Here is a 6,926-nt window from a genome sequence, read left to right as displayed (position 1 = left end):
TTTTCCATTAAAAAAAACATTATTCGATTAAGGATGGCGGTATTTTTTCAAGGTTTAAAGCACATGTTTGTAGTTTTCATGGCAACCTACCTTCAGGATATATTTTTGATTATTAAAAATATAGTTAAAATATTCTCTCACTAACAGTTTATACATGCACTAGCCTAAAATAGCATCATCACTGCTTCGTAGTTGGCATGGTTATATGCATCGTCAATGTGAAGTTTAAAAAATAGGAATTGTTTGTTGTTGCAATGACAACTGTGGTCAAAACATTATTCTTTTCTTTGCCTTTCGGGTATTCTTCTTTTACATTTTTTCTTAAATACATCAATCAATATGCAACAGTTCGCTTCCTGATCTATGGTACATCTGTATACATTGGTATATGGAAAGGGTTTTCCCTTTATAGTTTACATTGTTTACTGCATGATTTTTTTTCATAGAATTTGACTTCGTTTCTATATCCATAACTTCGATGCAAAATAGATATGATTTGTAGTTGCCTTAGCAAATTTTGTTAAAACATAATTCCATTAATAATGTTATTCGTTAATTGCGTTTCGACAAAGCATTGTATGGTAAATTTAGAACGAATATGATTCCTCTTCATGATCTGATGGGAAGTTCACCGTGACAAAACTTTATTGTAAAAATAGCAGAAAAAATATTTTATAGAAGAAAATGTTGGTGAAGGTTTGAGGAAAATCCATCGAAGATTTAGAAGGCTTATAATTCAAATATCTTTATTAATCTTTAATGGATTTTCCTCAAACTTTCTCCAATATTCGTCAAACAAACTTTTCGTCAGGATGAAGCATTATCATCTTTGGCTATGTTCATCTTTAAGTCATCATCTTTACTTCGTAGGGAATTTTTCAAAATATCAAGATATTTTCATGTTTATTTTTATTATCCCTAATTAAGTGCAATCGTTCACTCAAATGTGCGTTTTGTTTGTTCATTAAGATGTCATTCCATTTCATGGCATTTGATATTGATTCAGTTCTGGGAGCATAATAAAATACTTGAAAAGGGAATATTCTTTCAAAACAGAACTTGGCGCAGGACTTTGAGATAAGCACAACTTAAATATTAAGGCCTGGTCACACCGCCTGAGCGTTGTTGGAGCGGTCGTGGAGCGGAGAGAAAAAAATCATCACCGCTCGCTACCGTTCACCATTTTCTATTTCGATTTTTTTTTCTCGAATTTTTCCCCAAGTTTGAGAGCGAAACTCGACCCTCTCTCCCTACACCGCTCCAACAACGCTCGGGCGATGTGACCAGGCCTTTAGCCCTGCCATCATGGGCATGGAATGAATACATACATACATTACATGAATACGAATACTCAAAGATAAAAACATTTACATAGAGCAAGCATGGCATATCCTTTGTTCTCGACCTGTTATTGAGCAAAAAGAAAATGCTAAAGTAAAGTTTGACGTCAATATTCTTTCTTTCCCTTTTTGCGCATTATGGCCACGAACATTTTAAGAATAGTACCAGTTTAGTGGCGAATGACTGTTTCCGAAAACTCGTCGTGGAATAGATACAATGGGCTTTCTATTATAATCTTTGTTCTCTTATTCATTCTCGGGGGGGGGGGGGGCTTCAAAACTGTGTACAAAAATGTAAAAATGATCATAACATTGTTGTTTTTTGTATGGTCAGCCCCCTCCCCACTTTGAAAACCGTTCCGCGGCCTCTGTTATACAGACCCCCCTTCAGTCACGTGATAAATCATAGCTCATCCAAAAAAATCATCAATAATGCACGACAGATTTTGCTTTAATTCACTGACATTAGTCACAATTAACAGTACATCAAGACTAGATATGTTAATCGGGTTCGGGTACTTGTCCAGCTCACTCAAAAGTCAAATGGCCTGATACGACTAACCATAATTTCAGTCAGTTCATCGAGTGAAAAACCGTGACCGCATCGTGAATGCAAAAATGCAGTCTAGCCTCCACAAACGCCTTAATTATGCAAAAGTATAAACATGATACTGTTTCTATCATCTATATTTTTGATATACAAACATGTTGCCTATTTTTAATGGATCATTTTAATCAATTAAGTCATTTGATCTTTACTTAAGGCTGTTCGGCATGCTTTGCGCGCGGATCTCATGTTTCCGAGAGGTGCGAAATCTCCAAGCACGGCGAACCAACACGGTAGTTCTTCAGAAATATATATAGGGGAAGGCGGGGTAAGTTGAGCATAGGGGCAAGTTGAGCCACCACCCCCAGGCCAATAATGAATGAGTCAGACATTGTGGCGGTGTCATTTATTGATGAACCATTACATAACCCTTAACCCCACCATATTGTTTTCAACTTTGAAACAAAAAGAATTTTTTAGGAGGGAAAAATACAAATTTCAGCAAAAAAAGTTTTAAAAAAAGGGTGTGAAAAAGATAAGTGCTTTTTACACGCGCACGTCTTTGAATATATTAAATACAGAAATGAGAACAATATTGTTAGTCCAGGTATGAATTCTCATTCTTGTCATAGTCTTATAGATGATGGATGCATAAGAAATGTGTGGATGTGAAAATATCGCATTAAGTTCGGAATGGGGTAATTTGAGCCAGCCAACATGGGGCAAGTTGAGCCATAATTCTTATGGTAATATATTATCATAAAAAACCCCTTAAAAGCCATTGATATGCAGACAGAAAGGAGAAAATTCACATGACAATCCTTTTACTTTTAGAGGATGTTAGTATTTATAGAGAATTAGCAAGTGAAAAGACTTAATATGAAAAATTGACATGGTGGCTCTTCCCGCATACATTTTGTACATAGTTTTGTGTCTCAACTTACCCCAGAAGGTGGCACAATTTACCCCATAGATGGGGCAAGTTGAGCCATTTGACATCGTTTTTTTTCAAAGGTCACAATGACTTTCAGTGTGGGGGTAGAAAGTTATATATAGGTGAAAAATATTTCTAAAGAATGAAATCTAAAGGCTAGGTACTCATTTCTACAATATTATTATTCATATCAATTTTAACATGCAAAATGCAAAAAGTGTCACAACTTACCCCGCCTTCCCCTAATGTATATAGCCTATAATGCTCCGTGCGTCGCTGATAGTCCGGGTTAGGCGCCATAGAAAACAAACTAAACCAGAGGTTTTTTTCATATATACAATATTATTTGATGGTTTTATGTCAATTCGAGGATGCTGATGATGCCACTCGTGTAACCTTGACTGAGCATTTTCCGCAAATAGGCAAAATCCAATTTTGCCGCTAAAATACTAGTATGCAAATCACCCATGAAAATAATAAAATTGCCCACACACTGGCTATAAAATACATCAACATTGTACATAATACTGTTAGGGCGTTTAGCTGTTATTTTGAATATAAAATACAGCATTATCCCATATAATGACATTATAAATGATCTCGTTAGTAATGATGACTTTCATACATTACTTCATTCATAGATCACAATTACTTGCAGAATAGTGCTCATTTTGTGAAAAATTTGTTTTCCCACTTCATATTGTACATAATAGAGGGTCTATGGCGGCCATTTTGAATATCAAGAAAATTAAGATTTTGTAAAAAAAAACACATTTTTTTCCAGAGAGTATTTTCACTCCTACCACACGGTTTCATGCATTTTATAGCCAGTGTGTGGGAAATTTTATCATTTTCATGGGTGATTTGCGTATTTTAGCGGCTATATTGGATTTTGCCTATTTGCGGAAAATGCTCAAGGTTACATGGGTGGCATCATTCAGATTCGTAATCAGCACCCTCGAATTGACAAGAGTCCATCAAAAAATATTGTGTATAAATCCCGAAGTATAAATCATGAAAAACAAGTTCATGCCTCTTCTAGCCTGGACTATGAGTGAAAACGCGGAAATGAGGGCTGACAGACCCAAAACTTGCAAAACGGAGAGTCGGGGAGTTCTATCTCATCTGGGGGAAGTCCTCCAGGGGAGTTATCTGGTGGTCGGAGAACATGTCATCCGGGGACTATACGGGGCTAACGGGCATATTATTTATCTTTGATATTTTTTAAACAAACACACCAAATTGTGATCTTAACTCACTTTCAATCAATAAATCAATAGTAAAACCTCTCAGCATACGTGGCAATGATGATAGGAAGTTTTTGCTAAGCGATGTCCGGATGATTCAAACACACAGCTAAAGGTTTTTCAAATGCCAGTCATGACAAAAAAAGAAGTCTTTGTCGAACATCGGTGGATCAAATAAGCACTTTAAACCTTCATTCTGGACAAACGACATGCAATTTTTCGTCAGCTCTGAAACTTAAAGACGAACTTACTGATAATCCGGGGCAATTTTCGACAAAGACCTTTGTTTTGACGGGTATTTTCAATCCATTTACTCTTTTCTTTGATGTTCCAAATACTCCCTCGGCGGACTTGAAGTTAGATTTCCAGGCCTTTTGTTTATATTACGGAATACGCCTTTTATCATTTTGTTGAAATTCGTCAGATAAGATGTCTGATAAAATGATGCAGCTTTTAGAATAAATTACAATGTGTCCTTGAGAATGATATCAGATTAATATCAGCAAAGATTGTTTATTTGTCAAGTTATCAAGCTCCATATCAAGTAAAATAGATAATATTATCTAGTTGATTAAAATGCGTAAAGGTAATAAGTGACTGACCCATCAATTTCTGCAACAGTCTCGGCAGCGACGACGTTAGGGGTAAAGCATGGGAAAATATCTTTAAAAAACAAGAGCAAGTGAAGCGAGCGAGCCAAAATTTTGGTATTTGTTAAAAACAAAATCTAATATCGTGTTAGGTATTGACCTAATATTCAAAAAATCATATTAAATCCCACCATTTTCATGTCCTTTTCTCTTTCTTTCTTTTTTTTGGGGGGAAGCACGCCATTCGCCGCATAACTGTACATATAGGCTTAGGCGGTACAGCAAAACAAAATCACAGCAGACGAGAAAAAAAAGATTATCTTTATAAACACAAGTTCGTGTTGCGCAACTTCAAACATTTAGTATTTGCTTTGAAATGAAAAGGGGATTTTCGACCGTGAACAACCAATCATTACATCTAAATTGAATATTGAACCCACTGTTTACTCAGTAGACTAAAGCCTGCAGCAATAAATATCCCTGGATTGAGTACGAAATATAAATCGTTTAGACTTCTGAACCCGGAACTGATGGTTAATATTTGTTCTTAGTTCTATTTAGTCATGTTTTTAGTCGAAGGTCCTCTTGTTCAAAGATCAGGCAAATCACCAAAGATAACTTTGTTATCTAATTGACGTCTTAAAATCGATATCTGTATCAGCGAGATGCGCCGTGAGTAGTTAAAAATCTGGGGGGGGGGGGGGTTATATACCAACCAAGTATATACATGTATACATTCATGAATAACCAGAGAAATGTTGAAACGACAGGGGTTTGACGTCATTAAATCGATATCAGTATCAGAGAGACGTGCCGTGATTTTTGCAGCCCACTGTTAATTTTCCTGAAAAGTTCATTTTTATAACCACGTCACCAGCGGGAAAAGAAATTCATACATTCAGATGGTTAAGTTCAAAATGCTATTTAAATCTACATGTAATCAAAAGTTGTTGTTGTTTTTTTTATACCAGCCCGTGAAACAACACGGGTTTTTTTTAATTAACAGCAAATTGATGATTAATCAATATCAGAAAACAACATCAGATTGATTCTTGTTTCAACGTTTCTCTGGTGTGGTCACTGACCCTTGTTTTGATAAGACCACGAGCGTACACTGTAAAAACTGTGGTGTTAAAACTGACACCTATTGGTGTTAATAGATGACCACACCCTGAGGTGTTAAAATAACAACCTAGCGATTGAACATAACACCAAAGAGTGTAAATGTAACAACCATAGGTGTAAAACTAACACCACCAATTTAACACCGGTGTAAAATAACTGGTGTGGTCCTCTATGTACACCGGTTAACACCACAGATTTTGCTGTGTACGGGGGGGGCAGTCTGCCCCCCTGACGAGTCACAACCCATGCAAAGGACGTATCCCTGTCCCCCCTCCCGACGAGCTCTTGAAGACCTTTTTTTTTTTTTTTTTTTTTTGCTTGTCAAATTTTTGGGCGGACGAATTTGCCCCCTCCCCCTGTGAAAAATCCTATGTACGCCACTGGATAAGACTGATGTTTTTCAGTGCAGTGTAATTCTGAAGTGTATAGCATTTTAACAACATTCGGTTAATTTTTCATGTTTGATTATCATGAAAAATACATTTCATTTGCAAAAGTATGACTTTAGAAATAAAAGAAACTAAACTTAGAATCATAATTATGCAAATATGATCATTAAACAACAAATCAGAACTATGCAATAAGGGTCTGTCCCTTTTTGTTCTATAAGTACGTCTACATTTTGTTCATTCCTTTTATGGCATGTTGGCCCTATATAAATATGGACTTTCTTCTCGAATAACTTTTGTCTATAAATACGAATCACGATTTGAAAAATATTTGCACATACTTTGCGCACGGTACCCTCAAGTGATATGAAGCATATTTTCGCTGTATCGTTTCCCTTTATCAATTGTTCAGCTTGAAGCTCAATCGATGGAATTTCATTTCTAGTTGCTGTATAGGAGATTGCATGTACAAGCATTTGGTTCATTCCGGGAATTACTGATACAGTCATGGTTTGTTGAAACAGGGAAATGGGAGGTTGGTTGGAACGTGCTCAAGTGTTCTATATGTTTTGATATAGCATTAGTCAGGTCCCTTCGGCCTATAATTTGTAGTTTTGGGGACAGAGTTTAAAAAAAGTATAAAACTTTCCCTAAGTGTTTACAAGATCAATAGTCTCGGGGTTTTTTTTCCATAGGGCATGAAACTAAAAATCTAATCTTCATGCAAAAATATCCTAATTTATCTAAGTGAGCT

This window comes from Lytechinus variegatus, chromosome 12 (assembly GCF_018143015.1).
Source record: "Lytechinus variegatus isolate NC3 chromosome 12, Lvar_3.0, whole genome shotgun sequence".
Lineage (NCBI taxonomy): Eukaryota > Metazoa > Echinodermata > Echinoidea > Temnopleuroida > Toxopneustidae > Lytechinus > Lytechinus variegatus.
This window is presented reverse-complemented; position numbering follows the sequence as displayed.